The sequence below is a fragment of the Peromyscus californicus genome, unplaced genomic scaffold (assembly GCF_007827085.1).
Source record: "Peromyscus californicus insignis strain IS unplaced genomic scaffold, ASM782708v3 Scaffold_17__1_contigs__length_78620276, whole genome shotgun sequence".
In the NCBI taxonomy this organism is placed as follows: Eukaryota; Metazoa; Chordata; class Mammalia; order Rodentia; family Cricetidae; genus Peromyscus; species Peromyscus californicus.
This window is the reverse complement of record NW_026294469.1, coordinates 68,847,884-68,866,640: the sequence shown is the minus strand read 5'-3', so window position 1 is coordinate 68,866,640 and position 18,757 is coordinate 68,847,884. Positions and strand designations below refer to the sequence as shown.

General features: G+C 48.5%; 1 protein-coding gene and 1 long non-coding RNA gene across 6 annotated transcripts in view; one reads left to right on the top strand and one right to left on the bottom strand.

Moving 5' to 3' along the window:
• Positions 1-2,195: 2,195 nt before the first annotated feature.
• Positions 2,196-9,884, bottom strand: LOC128113018 (uncharacterized). Of its 2 annotated transcripts, none has more exons than XR_008219305.1 (3): positions 9,790-9,884; positions 8,979-9,127; positions 2,196-3,846 (listed from the first exon to the last, which is right to left on the bottom strand). It is a non-coding gene; the product is annotated as an uncharacterized LOC128113018 (long non-coding RNA). The 2 variants fall into 2 exon arrangements; XR_008219306.1 differs by lacking the exon at positions 9,790-9,884 and adding an exon at positions 9,309-9,414.
• Kcng2 (potassium voltage-gated channel modifier subfamily G member 2) overlaps positions 9,181-18,757 on the top strand; it is a 74,696-nt gene continuing 65,119 nt past the window's right edge. The window contains exon 1 of one of the 4 annotated variants that reach the window (XM_052742652.1): positions 9,181-9,403. The gene's annotated coding sequence lies outside the window, so the exon portion shown is untranslated. The other 3 variants (XM_052742650.1, XM_052742651.1, XM_052742653.1) reach the window with 3 other exon arrangements.

Sequence of the window (18,757 nt, the reverse complement as noted above, 5' to 3'; positions counted from 1 at the left end):
TTCCTCAGTCTTACCTGTCACTTGTCTAGGTATCTTTCTTGCCTCCAACAACAGCAGTTTCTCAAAGACAAGACGTCCAGAACACTGTGTAAAGTTAAGAGAAGTTGTTTTTTTTTTTTTTTTTTCCTTTTTGGTATTTCGAGACAGGATTTCTCTGTGTTGGCCTGGCTGTCCTGGAACTCACTCTGTAGACCAGGCTGGCCTCAAACTCCTGCCTCTGCCTCCCAGGTGCTGGGATTAAAGGTGTGTGCCACCACCGACCAGCTGTTCAGGGAAGTTCTTGAGCAAATGTAGTCATATAATACATGTAAATACTTGCCAGCATCCATGTCTGTCATACAAGCAGGCGTTTCTATTGTGATATTGGCACGTCAGTTAGACACACGAAATATAGGATGTCCAAGGTAAATTGGGGCCTGATACCTTGAGTCACAGCAATTAAGTTGCTGTAAAGTGTCTGTGGAGGACAGGCAGACAGAGCAGCACACCTCATGCCGCGCCCTTGTTCACTCCTGCATGAAGGGAAGAAGGTTTTCTCCAAGATACGTTGTTTGAAACTCTATTCCAGTGCAGGCAGACATTCCTGCAGGAATCATGCACGCATCCTCCTTAGTATCCAGCCTTGACTCTGACAGACCCAGGGCTGGGTTGCACTCTGGACCCATAGTGAGAGAGAGACGGGGAGTCTCGGGGTGGGTAATCCACAGCCGCACAGGCGATTACGCTGCTGGCAGATACATCCTAAGAAAAATTGCTAACGGAATTGGAACTATTTAGCTCGGAGCAGGGAGAAGGCAGGCTGCAGTCATTACCCCGCAGCACTTCACGCCTCTATTTTTGGCTCCTGCAATCCCTGTATTGCAGGTTGGGGAATTTGAGGACTATTAAGGCAGTCACTGGTTATCACTGCTGCAGCCAGTCCACAGGCCCGGGAAAGGGACCTCATGCCTCCTGTCCCCTCCTAGCCCATTTTCTCCTCTGTACACCATCAGAATCACATTTTCCTTCATCGTAATGAATAGTCAGCTCGAAACAACTGACGCAAATGAGAACTTCCTTCTTCTTTCTCTAAATTGTATTTGAGATATTCTAAACTTTCCTCACCCGTGAAATGAGAGCAGGGCGAAGCAGCAGCTTACATTAAGTTGAGGTGACATCAAATCTCATCCAGCTCTATGTGCAGTGTTTTTCTTCTGACTCTGACAGAGAATTCAGGGAAGGGACATTACACAGTGTAGAGTTCCCTCCGAGGACATCAGGGCCTGCTGCACAACACCCTGCTACGCAGAAGACACCCCCGACAATGGTCACGCCCCCAAGTCCCTGTGGGTGGAGGCTGAGAGCCAGGTGTGGTTCTCACTGAATACTCAGCCGCACTGTGCTGACCTGGGCCACACTCACTGGTCCCCATCAGATCCCATTTCCTCAGAGGCCTGAAACACATGCCTCTGCTGAGCTAATCTCTGCTTCCCCACCACCTCCGTGTCCTCCAAGCTTCTGGAGACAGTACTTCTGCCCCAGTCAGAGCCTCCCTAAGAGTTCTGCCAGTTGCGTTACTTGGGTAGAGTTATTCCAACAAAACCTGGAGCCACTAGGGGCTCATCTCTACATGGGAGCATTTGGGAGCATAACTGAGCGTTACCCCAGCATGCTAATGATGGAGGTTAGGTCTGTGCACACGTCACATGAATTTGGAAGTGTTTGTCAATTTCAACCAACAATCCCAGCTGGCACACTCCTCTAATAAATGCTGTTAGTAGAAGGCAAGATGTTCCAATGAAATATGAAACCACTGTTAAAACCTCAAGGGACAGAGGAGACAATTTTCAGAAAGCCTGGCATTAGTTTAATGTGGTTCAAGCTATTTGCAGACCTCCCCTTCCTTTTCTTTTTTTTTTTTTAATAGTGTGAGGAAGTCTAATAAATTAGGAGGTTTTTTTTTTTTTTTTTTTCCTGTTTTCCGTTTGTTTCGTTTTATAGTCACTCAATTGCTCCATGGTTAAGAACAGTACTTTAAATTCTTAATATTTTATAAAATTATAAGACAATCTGCTAGTAAAATATCACTGAGGCCTCCGTGCATTGGGGTCTACTCGACCTATCAGAAGTTCAAACCAGAGGATAAACCACAAAAGGCAACTCTGGGGGCGGGGGGGGGGGGGGGGGGAGAGCAGGCTCAGCACTGGCTACAGAAATAAGACAACCAGAGGATGACAGGATCCTTTCATTGCCGCACACTTCTCACTTGGTACGGCTGTAGAAGTTACGAAAGTTCTGTGTAGAAAACGTGGGAAACACAGAAAAATCAAAAAAGGACAGAATCATTCAAATCCATTATCCCGGAGGCTCCACCATATCCCTGATCTCTGTCCCGTGTTCTTACATAGGAAGACTCACTACATCCCTGTCCTGTATTCTTATCCACCTAGGGTGGCTCACAGCAGGCCAGGTCCTTCTGAGTGCTCTTAGGTCCCTCACGATGGACAGCGCCCATGATGGACAGTAGCACAAAACTCCGAGTTGCAGACCAGGAGAGTGAAGGTCCCAGATAGTTCCAGACATTCCCAGAGGTGGTGAAGTGAGCAAGCAGCTGAGGTATTCCATCAGCCTGCTGGCAGATGTGCCTGTTTCCTTCCTACTTGGAGTCTGCTCCACCACGCAACCGACAGGCCACACGCAGTTCTACACATACCTTTGCCAGAGTCATGAATTATGCCAGTTCCATAAAACATTCTTGGGATTTTGTCGTTAATGTTTGGTTTTGGAGTCTTTTTGAGATAAGGTCTCATGTGGCCCAGCATGCCCTTGAACTGGTTATGTAGCTTAAGGAGACCTTACACTCCTGATCCGGGGTTCCACATCCGAGTACTGAAATCACAGGTATGCACTACTGTGTCCAACTTCTGTGAATACTTTTAATGGCTGCATATTTCTGTGTGTCATGAGGCTGTCACATAATCTATCAAATCAATCTATTGTTGGTTCCCATGGTTCTGATCTCTCACTGCTATGGAATATTCTTCTTGTACACTGTAAAGATTTGTCACCCAAATTGGTTTAATAAAATGCTAATTGGCCAGTAACCGGGAAGGAAGTATAGGCAGAGTGACCAAACTAAGGATGATGGGAAGGAGAAGGGTGGAGTCAGGAGTTGCCAGCCAGACACAGAGGGAGCAAGAGATGAACATGCCATGCTAATAACGATACCACCAAGTGGCAGAGTGTAAATAAGGAATATGGGTTAACTTAAATGTAAGAGCTAGTTAGTAATAAGCCTGAGCTATTGACCGAGCATTTATAATCCATATATGCCTCTGTGTGTTTATTTGGGACCAGGCAGTCAGGACAGGACATATCTACTTACACTCAGTATTGTGATGCAGATTCTGTAGACAGTCCTAGACACAAACATCAAGGACTTCAAGGGCTAGATGAGGAAGTTAGATTTTTTAGCTTGGAAGTGCTGACAGCAATCCCTGTAAGAAGCAGCAGGCTGGAAGTGGGAGGGGCAAGCCTGAGGTATCCCCTCCTCACCCCTGCAAACCCTGTGGCCAGAGCAGCCACTAATGCCCAGCTGTCTATGCCTCTCTTGTTCTGCCCGAATCTTCTCCAGGCCACTGCTGCACCCCAGCCTTACTGAAGGAAGAACTAATCTTCATTACAGTTCTGCAGATTCATTAACCTCCACAGGAAGGTGGCCATCTCCCTCACAGGCAGAAAACTCCTGCTGGTAGCTGCTCACTTGTGGAGAATGGCTTTGTTCTAATTGGGTTCTGGGGGTGAGAAGGCCATGCTCCCACACTCCTGGCTTGTTCCAGGTGTTGGGTCTGTCCTCTGTGGCTGAGCCTGGGAAGAAAGAATTTAAAGTTCATTTTAAAGGAGGAGCAGAGGCTATGGGCACTGGAATCTCAGTCTTTCTCTCTCAGGCTTGCTTTTTAACCACCCACCGAATCTGACTTTTCATTTGGCTAAATACCTAGTACGCTTCTTCTTCGACAGTTTTTGAGCCTCTGCCCTCTCGAGAGCAGTAGCTGTTTGAAGTTTCTGTGCCCAGTACATCTGACCTGGGGGTGGGGGGATGTCTCTTGGTGTGATGGGTGACCAGACAAATGTACAAGACTGACTACAGATAATGATCTACCCCCAAATGGAGAGTGGGGTCCCATTGCACAAAGGCAGGAGACAAATCTCTTCAGAATGTCTCCATTACCATAGAGTGTGGGGAGAGAAGGTGCCTACCACTCAGAACCTCATCTACTCACCAGTCAGCACGGAGCAATGCAAATACTTCAACATGTGACTCTGTCCAGCTTGAGACTGCTTCTAAGCACCAGAAAAACTGAATGCCTACCTGTCAGTATCACAGTGGTGGTGAAAGGTCCTGTGGAACACAGGACCTGTGATCACCAGGATGCTGCAGAAGAAACTCTGGATACTTGCTGGACACAATTATGAATTAAAAAAAAAAAAACCTGTGTCATGAGGCTGGAGAAAGAGCTCAGTGGTTAAGAGCATTTGTCACTTTTTCAAAGGGCCTGAGTTCAGTTCCCAACACCTACCAGATGGCTCACAATCATCCATAGCTCCAGTTCCAGGGGATCTGGCCCCCTCTTCTGACCCCTGTGGGTACCAGGCACACATGTGGTACACATCCATACACACAGGCACACATTCATATACATAAAATTTAAAATTCTTTTTTTTTTTAAACTGTGCTGTGAATGTTGTCTGACGCCTCCCCTAGACCTTGATCATGAAAGTTCACAAACATAACGCCACACAGCAATGCTGGCCGGCTTCGGACACACACATAGCTACATGTTGCAGGGGGACAGGAACCCTGTTACAGGCAAAGCAGGCTACTCTTTCCTTATCCCCTGGATAAGGAAATTCAAGGGGCTAAACCCCTCCCTTGCCAAATAGTGAGAAACCAGCTGCTTATCCCAGAGAAGTCAAGGAGAGAAACTTCTTGCAGGAAGTTGTTGTGTGGAGGACTCAGATGGAGCACTCACATGCAGTAGGTTGTTGTGTGGAGGACTCACATGGAGGACTCACATGCCAACCCTCTGGCAGCATTTCAGTTTACACAGATTTCAGAAGCACATCTCTTTCTCGAGCGACACTGACTGCTGCTTCTGCATGCAGGCACAGGCCCAGAGGACAGAGTGAGCTCTGCCTTGCAAAGTCCCTGTTCAGAGGTGGCAAGATAAGCTGAAGTGATGAGGTCTATGTTTTTGGCTGCCTCCCTTTGGAGCCCAGACAAGGTGAGGACACAGAATGATGGTAAATGTGGGAGGTGGGGAATCTAGGATACAGGATTCAAAGCAAGGAACAAAGGTGGGAAGTTGAGAAAGCTCAAAGAGAGTACACGTTCCCTGGGATGAAGAATGTTTGATCTATCAAAAGCCGGGTGGCAGGGAACACGAGAAAGGCGTGGCTGGCAGACAAGAGCTCTGGTGAAGAGTGGAGAAACAGATCTGGGGGCAGCTGGGGCAGTTGTGTAATGGACTGAAGATGTGGAACACTGCAGGCAGTCGACAGGAAGAAAAACCAGAGACAAGAGAAGCAAATGATTCCACACAGCTTCACAGTGCTCAGGAAAAGGCTGGCTATGGGGATGTGGAGGCTCCCAGAAGGCTCTTCAAGAGGGAGTCAGGCTTTGGAAGCAGAGATGAGTCTTCTAGAAGAGAAGAAGCTATGGAGATTCCAGAGCAAGGCAGACTCACGAAAGTACGCAAGTCCCCAAAGTGGACCTATGTCCGAGAAGAGGTGGCATACATAACACAAGGGGACACTAGGCTCCTTCGCGTCCCCTAAGTGCTGATGCAGGAAGAGCTAAGATGAACAGACAGGACCAGAGGTGCCAAGTGTGAGAAAAGTGTCCAGGTTTCCTTATGGATGACAGACATGTCAAACTGTCTGTGGAATGGCTACAAACACGGTAAGAGTCACAGAACTGGCCACCATGAAGTGCACAGTGTCTAATTGGATCTCATTGAAGCTGTTAATGGCAACCTAATGGAATATATCATCTTCCTTTGAAGAGCAGCCAAGAAATGAGAATTATAGTTAAATGTCTAGGAGAAAACCACCAATTTAGAAAATGTTAGCAAGGAAAGTAACTTGATATCTGCCCAAGTTAGATAAAAATGGAGGCCCAAGCTTGAAGAATGCTTTAGACGGAGCCAGGCAGGCCTCTGAAGCGACCCAGCACCCTTGGTTTGCAAACATCGGGAACACTTGGCTGTGGCTTGTAAATGCCTGTGTTAAAGAGAAGCAGAACCTAAGCTCAGGCAGTCATGTTACATAACGAGTGCCTTCCAGCGGAGACGCTGTCTATGTGGCCCCACCATTGTGACCAATCAGACTTCTGCTGTTGGCCACACTATACTGGCCCTGTGATATCCTCACTTGGTTCCTGAGCCACTTCTGGGTTGCAGATCCCCCAGTATGCTAATCTCTATGGACTCAGTGTCTCTTCAAGCTTATTGTACCTCTCCTCACTTTATAACACACAATTTACAACAGTATCCACTCACCTCCTTACTGATACAAACAGTAAACATCTATTAGCTTACAAACTCACATGATAGGCCCTGTGCTGAGGGCCAATGATGCAAAAATAAAACTACTGGCCAGTGTTTGCTAAGACAGAGAGTCAAATGTGCTCAGAATTTCCTGTTTCTTCAAAGAAATCAATTTGCAACTTCAGGTCAAGGCAACATTTACTTCGGGGGATTTTTTGCTAATCATACGCCAGTTGTGATTAGGTTATACATTAACATAGTCAGGAATGGGACCCAAATATGTCTATGAAGGTAAAGTTCTTTGAGAGTGGAAAGTTGGAGAGAACACCATGTCAATTAATAAGGCATGGTACACGTCACAGAGACTGGAATTCTGTTTAAGTAACTTCTAACTTTTATGTGGGACAATGGAAACATTAGGAACATTTGTTACCTGTGTGGTGGTGAAATGTCAGCATGTGTTATAATGTTATTTTTGTATATAAATGAACCAAAAGTATTTTTACATAAAAATGACCAAAGTGTTTTGGTGTCAAGATTGGTACCAAAATATTAACAGTGGTGAAGTTTAGATAATGGAGCTACAGGAAGTTTGCTTTTCCCTTTTGTGTTTTTTACAAGTTGATTCTTTTTTTTTCTATAATAATTATGTACTGTAGACAGAAAAATTCTAAAACATTCCTCCTTCCTAAAACAGTGGCTACCCCAAAGTGTAAATGCCTCACCCAGATGTGAACTTCACGTCATTTAGAAAAAAAACAAAACAGTGTAAGCCCACATTGGCAGAATCACTACCACTTCCCACCAACTTCCCAGGGCTTCCCTGTTGGTGGGAGAAGCTCGTGCTGGCACCAGAAACCAACAGAATGTCCCATGTCCTCCCTAGACACCTTCTGCTGATGCTGCCTTACTAAGACACAAAATACCCAGAAGCCCAGAGATGAAGCAACAAGAATTGGGAAGGTGGCGCCCAGTAGGGGATTGTGGGGACTGGCTGAAAGGCACACACACCATCCTTCTGTCTATCATGGAGAATTGGTTGTATGAATGAATGCTCCTTAGAACATCACTATGCCTGAAGGCACCAGGGGTCCTAGGGCAGGAAGCAGGACTGGTGACTTCACCACACCCATTGGATCCTGCATCCCAAGATCTCTCAGCAGCAGCATTGCTTAGTGTGTCAACCTTCCTGAGACATTTTTACAATGTTTGTAACATTTTATTTCAGTGTTTTGCTAGCTTTTAACATTTTCAGTGTCTATAATGGGTCTGGCATTCATATTACTCCATTCAACTACCGAAGGGAACAACACAGAGTTCTTGTCTTGGTTCTCAGTCTACGGGGGAGGACACTCAGACAGAGGTAAGGGATGCACAGATGCCTATGCCACCGGAGGCAGATGAGCTCGCCTGCACTGATCTACCAGACACGAATTGCGGTGGTAGTTGCTGATGAGGTCATGTTAGGTTATATGTGTTGTCCTGCTTGGGGATGTGTGTGATATTGGTAGTAGAGTTAGTTATCAGTTCAAATGTTCCATCAATTATATTTCAATTTCAAAGGATAGTAAATCAATGCTGGCATCATTCTAAAGCACTTGGGAAACACTGGATGGATAAAGCAGCCAAGTGGGGACCAACACTGAGGCTGGTAGCCCACCTGGGCCCCCAACTGTTAGCTCTTGCCAGAATCAGAGCCTACCCTGGGGTGGAATGCAGTGTTGTAGCATTTTTGAAAACTGGGCCCATAGTGAGGACAAGACACCCTAATCAATCAGTTTTATAGATATCCAAGCAGATAAGGGGACAAAGTAAGGCTGAGTGTAAAGTATTTTACAGATTCACTAAAAGGGGAAATAACAAATGAGATGGAATTTAATAGGAACAAGTTGTAATTTACATTTCAAAGAATCAAAAAAACTAAAGATTGTGATAGATCAGGGAAATGAATACCAACAACCACACAGATGAAACACAGACTTGGGGACTTGGATTGAACAAAGCCAGGGTCATCTGCAAGTGTGCTGGGTGCCAGGGAAGGATAATGAGTGCTTTAGCTGAAATAAAAACACAGAGGTACAGAGTCTGCAAAAGTGAGGGAGACAGGCTAGTTCCAGTGCATGGTCACTGTGACCCAGAGACTTGGCACAAGGTGAGGGTCTGAAAGGGGTAGCTGTAGTAAAGCTGGACCTGACCATTTCCTCCCAGGAAGAACAGGACAAGGCCAGAGACTATGAGGCCCAGAAATCACCTGGATCCCTGGATCCCTGTGAAAACACGACCAGCTGGGCACCGGCTGTGAGCTTTCCTAGAGTTGCCCTGCATATCAGTCTGCTTATCACTGCATCAAAGGCATTCCCAGCCTGCCCTGCCTCTGTCGCCACAAGTATCCTGAGGGCTGGCCAGGAGCACCTGTCCCCAGGGACAGATTGTGTTGACAAGTAGAATTACCTCAAAGGGCACAGGCCCCAAAAGCAGTCATTTCCTGCGGAACATGGTGGCCTTCCAAAGATACAATGCCTGGGCTCCTGAGCTCTAAATCCAGTGAACGGTTTCCAGGGAGAAAACGCCTCTCTCCCAGGCCTGGTGCAGGACTGAAGCTGGAAAAAAAAAAAAACATTGCCATCTCCATGCAAACAACGACACAGCGGCCACAAGGGGCCTGCTGCCACCAGATCTGTAGAAGGCCCCAATTAAAGCGGGAAGCCCACACCTCCTGGTGACTTGTGCTCCAGGTCCCATAGTTGGAACTTGTCCATAGACTGGAAACTCACACCTCACCCTTCAGTGTCTCCGGAGTTTGTTTAGAAGAGCTGTGTTTCCTTCTCTTGAGGAGCGAGTCCGTGCATCTCAAATGGCACAGCGTGCGAGCTCAGGTGAGTGAGTCCCTTCCTCGGTATGGTATGAGTGACTGTGCAGGTGTGTGTAAGAATGAGTGTGTGCATGCCAGTGTATCTGATTGTGTGTGAGAGAGCACCCTGTTTGCTCCCGAGTGTGTGTATGTGAGTAAGTGCCTATGCATAAACCATGAGTGTGTGCCTGTGTGCTTGTATAAGTGCCCTAGGTTGTGTATGGGTGGTGAATGTGGGTACTAGTGAACATGTGAGTTCATAGGTGTGTGCCTGTGTAGCTATGTGTGCCTTTTTGAGTGTGGTTGAATGTTGAGAGTAGAAGCCCATGTGTTTGAGTGCGTGGGTGCGGAAGCGCACGCCTTTGTCCTTCCTCGGCCCCATAGTCCCGCACGGTGCCCAAAGAAGCCAACCTCGAGCTCCCCCAACTGTGACGGGGGTCCTCGCCCTGGGACCCTCTGGGCACGAGGGGGCGCCTCGCTACCGTAGCCGGGACGCGCTGGCCCGGGCGGCCCGGGGGCGGCTCACGGGGCGGTGCCGGACTCTGAGCTGTGGGCTCTGGGGACGCTGCGCTCCGCCCCGAGGAGCCACGGCCGGGCAAGCGGAGCAAGCAGCCAGAAGCCCGGGCCGGAGGTAAAGTTGAATTTACAGTGTGTGGCCGGAGTCTGCTCCGATCGTTCCTGGGACCGTTCGGGAACAGGGGCGTAGCTGCGAAAGGGGTCTGTGCGGCGGAGCGCGGGCCCTAGCGGAGCGTGGGCACCTGTCCGCGGGCGGCCACAGGCGGGAACGCAGTTCGGTTAGGGTGGTTGGCCACGCTGAGGGCGCCGTAGCCCACGGAGGGGCGCTCGAGGGGTCGGGCCGGGCTGGGGCAAGCGGAGCGGGGTCGCCCGCGCGCCACGCGCTGGAAGCCGGAGGACGGGGCTCGGCCGCGTGGTGCGCTTTCATGGAGGTTCGGGCGGCCGCCAGAGGCTGGGTCCTGCTGCCGCCCCGTCTGCCCGCGTCGGTTCTACCGGATCCTCGGTAAGAAGGAGAGAGGAGGGCAGAGGAGGGCAGAGGAGGGCAGAGGAGGTCTGCATCCGGGAAGGGGCCAGGGCTCTCCCGGACGGTCCCGGGCTTGAAGGCTGTACGCACCCGCTTCGGGAGAGAGGTGACTGGGCGAGTCCGCGGTGCTGGTTCCCTTTTCTGGTCCGAGGTGGTGAAGTGAACGCCCACCCACCCACCGCTTACACGCACAGACTCGTGCACACGCGCTTTGCACGCTCGGCTGTCCTGCTAACCTTCCTTCTCTAACCTTCCAGGGCGCCGGCTTGAATCGGGTGCGGGTTCCGGCTCCCGCACTCCGAATTCTGCAAAGTCTGTCCTCCCCAGCTCGGACAGCTACATCTTGGTTGGGACAGTGGCGCCAGGAGTGAGGACTGTTGGGCGCGGAGGGGGGGGTCTGAGCCTGGGCAGGCGTGTGCGGAAGGTGAGCTGGTTCCTATGCGCCCTGTCCAATCTCGCGATTTGGGGGGCACCCCACGCGTGTTTGCCACCGAATGGTTTTCGAGTGTGGAAGACCCTTGTCTCAATTGAGTTCTGACTCTTGAAGCACTGCCCCGCGAGGAAGCACTGAGGTCATGTGCTGTCCTCGGGACCCTTTTGGTCATGTCCAAATTCTCCTGCTCTTGGACCCTGGAGTTTAGGAGCTCGGATGCAAACTTGTCCTTGGCCCTTTGAGGTCCTAGATATCCTCCCTGGCATCCTCTGCCCTCTTTTGTCCCCGCTTTGCCCTTGGCTTAAAAAGGCCAGGCCAGCATTCGGAGCAATGGCATGCTGTGAATAATGGATTTTGATCCAGTCTGGAACTCTGGGAGTGATTAAGTAGTGCTTACCCTGTGGCCCTGCCCTTGGGTCAGTTAAGTAAACCGCTCCCCCAAACCCCTTACAGGATTGGCCTTCAGCAAGTGGTTTTCATTTCTTCAGATGTCAGGGCCAGGGCATCCACAAGCACCAAAGACAAGAGGACTGTCCTCTCTTCCCTCTTGGGCCGTGCAGGACTTTCACTGGCCTCTGGCTGGCTTGGGTAGGTTGTGGGTGGGATTGCTGTGTTCCCTTACACTATGAACCGGGGGGCGCGGGGGCGGGGGTGGCACACCGGGGGTGAAACCCACTTGCCTGGGTGCCCCTGTTCTGTATGGTCTACACAGACACAGGCACACTCACAGTGCTGTCCGGAGAGGGCTCTTGTTTCCGGGTCTCTTTGGGAGAGACTGATGACAGCTTCCCAAGACCAGTGCCAGTTTATACATTACATCTTGCGTTCCCCCACCCCCGCCTTGAGGTTGCCATAATTAAAACAAAACAAAATCAAGCTGGGTGTTTGTGGAGGCAGGGGAAGAGTGGGGAGTGAGCTCCCAGCTGACACCGACTGTGACACCGACTGGAGCTGGTGGTTTTCCTTTCCCACTGCCTAGCAGAGCCATGCGTGGGCCAGATGCTCAGAAAATGTGTACTGGTTGATTAATTGTTTGAGTTATAATTAAGAGGTTCTACCTAGTGTATGGCTGGGATCGGCATTATCCTAATTACAGGTGTGTGCGCCGTAATTAGTAGGTCCTGTGAAACACATAGGTTGATAGGAAATGATAAAATGTTGGGGTTTGCCCTGGCAAGGGCAGCTCCTAAGCTTCTCTGAGTTGGAGGAGGATGGGTTGAGGCAGATATGATGAGGCTTGGGGTCCTCTTTCCCCTAGTTCTGGGCTGGTCTTCTGGAAGAAGTGTGTCTCACCAAGCATCCAGAGCAGCGTAAGCCACGGGTGCCTGGAGATGGGGAGAGTGTTATCCGCTCGGAAACCCTATGCAGATATGTGGGGGCAGACTGGAGGGGAGCAGATGTGTGGCAGTGAGTGTGTAGGTGCTGAAGGCAGGCAGAGCTGAATGGTGAGGCTGGCCTCTGGTCCAAAATGGTGCTTTGGGTCTGAAGATCTGAGTGCCTGCCCACAGATGGTCATTTGGTGAGGAACAGAAACATCCAGAGCTAACACCATCCATCCAGGGATACTCTAAAGGGTAGAGACTCAAGGAGCTCTCCACTTCTAGGGTGGAAGTTCTTACTGAACAGAGACTGCCGTGGGATGGCTCCCGCCATGAGGAGAGGCAACCACGTTGCTAGGGGCTGGTTCACTGAAGCCTCCACAGTGGCTGACTGACAGCCACTGAACCACAGCTGGCTTGCAAAATGCCCTCCCTACCCCCAAGGCTGAGTCAGAACTGCCTTTAACAGAGGTCCCATCTTCACCTTCCAGAACTGAAAGGAACTTGGGATCCCTTTCTGGGGCAAAGACACCCCCCACACACACACCAGTTTCTCAAGTCCACCAACTTCCTTAAGCAGAATCCCAGTGGTTCCTTTTCCCAGTCAGACTCAGGAGGGAGCCAGTACAGGCACTAACATCTCCAGTGAGTTGGAGGAGGTTGGGCCATGGCAGATATGATGAGGCTTGGGGGCCCTTTCTCCCTCCCCCTTTCCTATACAGCTTGGAGGAAGACACTTGAGAAGCAGCCATCCATCCAACCAATGGTCACATTCCCCTGAGGACACAGGCACAGCAAACATGGGTCTCCCTGCCTACAGCTGTGGGGCAGTCTGCAGGGCTCATGTAGAACTTAGTCCCTGAATCATGTAAGAGGCTGCCCCAAATGACATGGCTGCACTTTATGGATTTGTTCATAAAGTAAAACACAAACCACATTCCGTGAGAAATACCCAACATTTTGATTTGACTGTGAGTTCAGAAACAGACTAATTGAAATGCGAATGTAGTACAGAAACCTTCCCCAAAGAGAGGGAACCTGTGGTAAGAGACACATCAGCAAAGGCCTGGTTCCAGTGGCTCTAGGCCCTTGGGCACAGCTACCTCTCTGTCACCTCTCTGTCACTCTCCCTGATGAGTCATGACACCTCTTAGTTTAGCACTTCCTCTTTCTCAGCACCCCAGTTTCCTCCACCAAGGCAGCTCCCCAAGATCTGGGGTCCAGTGAGGAACCCTGCAGGGTGCAGGCAATAGCCCAAGAACTCGGCGACTCTCCTGGGTATTCCCAACCTCCTTAGATATTCAAACAGTAGCGTTTAGATGTTAGACTAGACCTGAGTGGTGCCTTGAAATCAAAGGCTAGAATTCAGGGCCTCCACTAAGCCTCCAAACCCTCTGGCTCATGTGAATACGGGGGCAGTTTTAGCTAAATTCCGTCCCTAAGAGGCAGATTTATTTTTGTCAAGGCTTGGCTGTGGTGGGAAGGGCTGTGGGATCCATTTGTGCCTGACTCTAGGCTCTACTCTGTGTGGCTTCCTGGCTCTGGAAACATCCTTTAACTGGTGGGCTTCTCGGGGTTCAGTGGCCACTGTGTTGTCACATATCATTCTACCCTCCCAAGTAAAGAGGGATCCGAGGGTCCTCCAGACAGCCTGGCACGCATACCACTTGGCTGATCCACATTAGGCCATGCCCTGGGGGGCAGGCTCTAGTATAGTGTGAAGGTGGGGCCTGGGGATGTAGATTCTGAATGTGGCTCCTAAGTGAGTCTGTGTGTGTGTGTGTGTGTGTGTGTGTGTGTGTGTGTGTGTGTGCAGACCTAAGTGTGCCAGAGCATGTGTGTGGAAGTCAGAGTAAATCTCGGCTACTGGTCCTCACTGTCCACCTTGTTTGAGACAGGGTCTGTTTGTGGTACATCACTGGCACCTGAGCCTCCAGGAATTCTCCTGCTTCCTTCCTCGAAGGCGAGGCTCTTCATATATCGCCCTGGTTTATTGCACAGGAAGCTTGTGTAGGATGAATGTCTAAACCAATTACCTCTCAAAGGCTCCATCCCTAAACACACAGTGGGATTAACTGTTCGCCTCCTTAATACATTAGCATTTGGGGGCCTGAACTCCTGAATGAGTTAAACTATATTTGAAACAGCAGAGATTGCCAGGCATGGTGGCTAACGCCTTTAATCCCAGCACTGGGAGGCAGAGGCAGGTGGATCTCTGTGAGTTCGAGGCCAGCCTGGTCTACAAAACAAGTTCCAGTATAGCCAGGGCTATTACACAGAGAAAACCTGTCTCGAAAGAAAACAAAACAAAACAAATAAAAAAAAAAAAAGCAAAGGACAGCAGAGGCAAGGCAGTCGTCCTAGTTGCCACAGCCTGACTCTGGCAGGAGCCTGCATCCCACATCATCACAGTAGCTCCAGGTCAGATGGAGGGTGGCACTTGAGTAGCCTTCCCTCTTGCTTTGGGTGTCAATTGTCTCTTGTTCAAAGCTGGTAAGAGCCTGTGGTAGTTTGAATGTGATTGACCCCTCATAATCTCACAGGGAGTGGCACTGTTAGGAGGTGTGGCCTTGTTGGAGTAGGTGTGGCCTTGTTGGAGGAAGTGTGTCACTGTGGCAGTGGACTTCGAGGTCTCATATATGCTCAAGCCACATGCAGGGTCTCAGAACACTTCCTGTTCCCTGCCGGTTAAGATGTAGGAATGTTAGCTCCTTCTCCAGCACCATGTCTGCCTGCACACCATCATATCACACCACGAAGATAATGGACTGAATCTCTGAAAACGTAAGCCAGCCACCCCAATCAAATGCTTTCCTTTTAAGGGTTGCCATGGTCGTGATGTCTCTTTACAGCAATAGAAACCCTAAGAGCCGTTCTGCCTATGACGCTCACACAGTGTGTTCCTGGGCAGTGCTGTTGTGTCTCTAGGCAGTGGGGGGTCAGGAGATGAGGAGACCTGCAGTGGTCACTGTGTAGTAGCAGGGATGGTCTTGTGGGTTTTTGTTGAGGCTTGGACATGACCTTGCTCTCCTCTGCATCCCTTTAATGGGATCATTTTGGAACACTCTCAGACACTCATTTGAGGTCTAGACAAGCCTTGAGAGGAATATGGACTGGTGAGAGACTCTCTCGTCCCTCAAGTTGACGCACGTGTGTATGTGTGTGTCCACATGTGTGTGTGTGAAGGGGTAGAAGCAGGTGAATTGTTGGGGGCAGGGGTTGAAGGCCAGAGGGTGACATCAAGTGTCTTCCTTTATTATATATTTTTTGTTGTTTTAGCTAGACTGACCAGTCAACAAATCCCTAGGATCTGTCTGTCCCCTCCCTCCAGCCAATGTTAAGGCTACAGGCACACTCCCCAATTTTCTGTGGGAGCTGGGGGTCCAAACTCAGGTCCTCATGCTTCCACAGCAAACATTTTATCCACTGAGCCATCTCTTCAGCCTCCTGATGCTTTTAAGAAAAGTGTTGGTAGAACTGATTCATCCTTGCTAGGGGGAAGCTGGAGAACTCTTGCTGTTTCTCCCTCAAAGCGTTAGTTTAGTATCTTGCTCTGTCTCACGGGAACAGCTTTTCGACTGTGTAATGACTTTCTTCGAGCTGACACAGAGGCCAGGTATACACATCTCTCCTGGCAAATTAATAAGGAGGAAAACATCTCCCTTCCTTTCTTGTCAGCTCAGGGCAGTCAGTTCTCAACAGTGTGCCTCAGCTCAGGGCTAGAACAACAAAATTAATAAACGAAATGTTTCTGTTATTGTCTTCTCTCTCATCCTCAAATATCCAGGACCTGTTCAGGGCATTGCGGTTCCAGCCAGGATGGAGCCCCTTCTCTGTGGTTCTGTATGAATGTCGAGTAACATCTGAAACTTCTGCCCTCAAACTCAGGCCCTCAGAACTGGAGAGGTCCTGGGGGTTAGGTGCCCACCCAGGTACAAAGGTCCCCAACTGGGTTGGTCCCAGGGTTAGCTGTGGAATATTTGCACACTCAACACTCAGAAATCACTTTGTGTCTCTGTACATCATCGTAATGAGATGTCATCAAATCCTGAGGTTGGGGTGTTTATCTATAGAAGAGAAACCAGTGTTATTGAGGGGCATCCAGATCCAAGCGAGTGCCAGCCCTTTCTTGACTCAGGTCCTCATGGCTACTTCAAATACCATTTTAAATAGTTGAAGAGCAACTGAGCTCACCTAGTCCAAGATTTAAGCAGCCACTCAGTTGCTGTACATTTCCAGAAGCTTCCTTCATGAACGTTTTAAACTTCTCCCATCCATGTGATTCTGGGTCTAATAGGGTCCTCTTCATAGGGTCCTTGCCTCCTGCATGCCAACTGCAACAGCCTCAGAATGTTCATGTGACTGGGCTCGGAGCAGAGAAGCCCTTTACTTTCTGGGAGGCTGAAGGAAGACAGGGCCAGCTTTCTTCCTGAGTCAGGGAGAGGAGCTTCTAGAAGTTTTGTTAGATCCCTGATCTCATATGGGAAGATTTTCTGTCTGTCTTGGGGGGAGGGTCTGTGTTTAGTTTGGTTAGCATATAATAAGTGCACAAAATGTGTTTTATTATGACATTTGGTACATATATAATACACTTTAATCACATTCACGGCTCCCAATGACCCTGTCTTTCACCTCCGCTTCCAGTTCCTTCCTCCTCCCAAACGGTCCTCTTCCTTTCACATCTTCTTTAGTTAAATCTATCATAATCTGAGTTGCTTCTTAATAGGAACTTAGAAATGTCCTAAGAGATAAAGGACAGGGCAACGTGGACAAAAGGCAATCTTTTAAAGGAATACCTGAAAAAGAAGGAGGGCTGGCATTGGAGAGAGCAGGAGGATCGGGAGTTCAAGGCCACCCTTGGCTGAGTAGTGAGTTTAAGTCTATCTTGGATCACATGACATCTCAAAACAAAAGCAGGAGGAAAAATAGACTTGAGAAAAGAATTTTAGTGACAGGGACCTGTGTAACAATGACAAAACCATCAACACTCGTATTATTTTATTATTTGGTCCTAGAAAGAAATGGTAATAGAAAAGCACAGAGGGAATGCCTATAGACATTGCAACCCGATTGACAGACTCAAACCTATGGAAGCGAGAAGCATAGAAAGACAAGAGCTAAACATCAAAATAACACAATTTAAAATAATAGTTTTATTAATTCTTTGAGAATTTCACACAATGTATTTTGGTCACATTTACCTCCCTACCCTTCCCAGATCAACCCTACTTCCCTAGTCTCCCAAACTTTGTGCCATCTTTTATTTTCATTTTAAATAACCCATTGACTCCAATTTGTGGTGTCCATATACCCCCTGGGGGTTGGGCCATCTGCTGGAGTGTGGTCAACTTGCCAAGAACTACACATTAAAGTAAACTACCTCTCTCTTCTCAAAACCATCAGCTGTCTAGAGTTCCTAAGCTAGGAGTGGAGGCTTATGAACTACTTCCCACTCTACGATAGAACGTTGATTGCCTTGGTCTTGTGCAGGCAACCATGGCTACTGGGTTCATGAGCTCAGTAGTCCTGTCATATTCAGAAGACACTGTTTCACTCCCATCAATCCTGACCTCTGGCTCTTACAACCTTTCAGCCCCTTCTTCCATGGCCCCCCTGAGCCTTACAGAGGAGGTGTGATATAAATAATGCTCCATTTGTACTTGAGCTCTCCACAGGCCCTTCTCTGAACTTGGACGAGTCATAAGTGTCTGTCCGTGTTGCCACCTTCAGCTTCACAAGGAAACTTCTCTGAGAAGGTCTGAGATCTGCACTAATATATGCGTAGAGATATATGGATTTACAGGGCATTTCTTTACTACATCAATTTAGCAGAATAATAGTAGTTGGTTCACCCCTAGAATTTGTGAGATCCTCAATGGCGGGTTCTTGACCATATTTACAATTCCAGGCATATGGTTCCTCTTGTGGATCATGCCTCAGATCCAATCAGAAAGTGGTTGGTTACCCTCCAGACGTCTGCACCACTGTTGCTGCCCACGGGCACATCTGGCCACATTAGTCATTATTGCAGGTCACATGGCTCACAGCTGAGGAAGACTGTTGATGACTTTTCCACCACTGCAGCCTGTACATAGCATCTTCCAGGCCTATGCAAGCTACTCAGCAGGGAACATGTTTCTAGGTCAGTACCAACTGGATTTCTCCATGTCTTATGACTATTGTGTTTGGTATCTTCAGGAATGTTGTGAAAATGGCTATTCTTCTAAAAGCAATCCGTAAATTAAATGCGATTCCCATCAAAATTCCAATACAATTCTTCACAGAATTTTTTTTTTAATTTTAAAGTTTATAGGGAAGCACAGATAAGCCCAGGTAGCAAAACAAAACAAAATAAAAACAATCCTGAACAATAAAAATACAACTGATGGTATTACCGTACCCATTTTCAAATTACACTACAAAACCATAGTAGTAAAAACACCATGATACTAGCACAAAATAGACACATTGAACAATGGAACACAATTGAAGACTCAGTTATAAGTCCATGCAGCCTATCTGAGTTCTGACAAAGATAAAAAAAAAAAAAACACTGAACAAAAGACAGCATCTTTACTAAATGGGGTT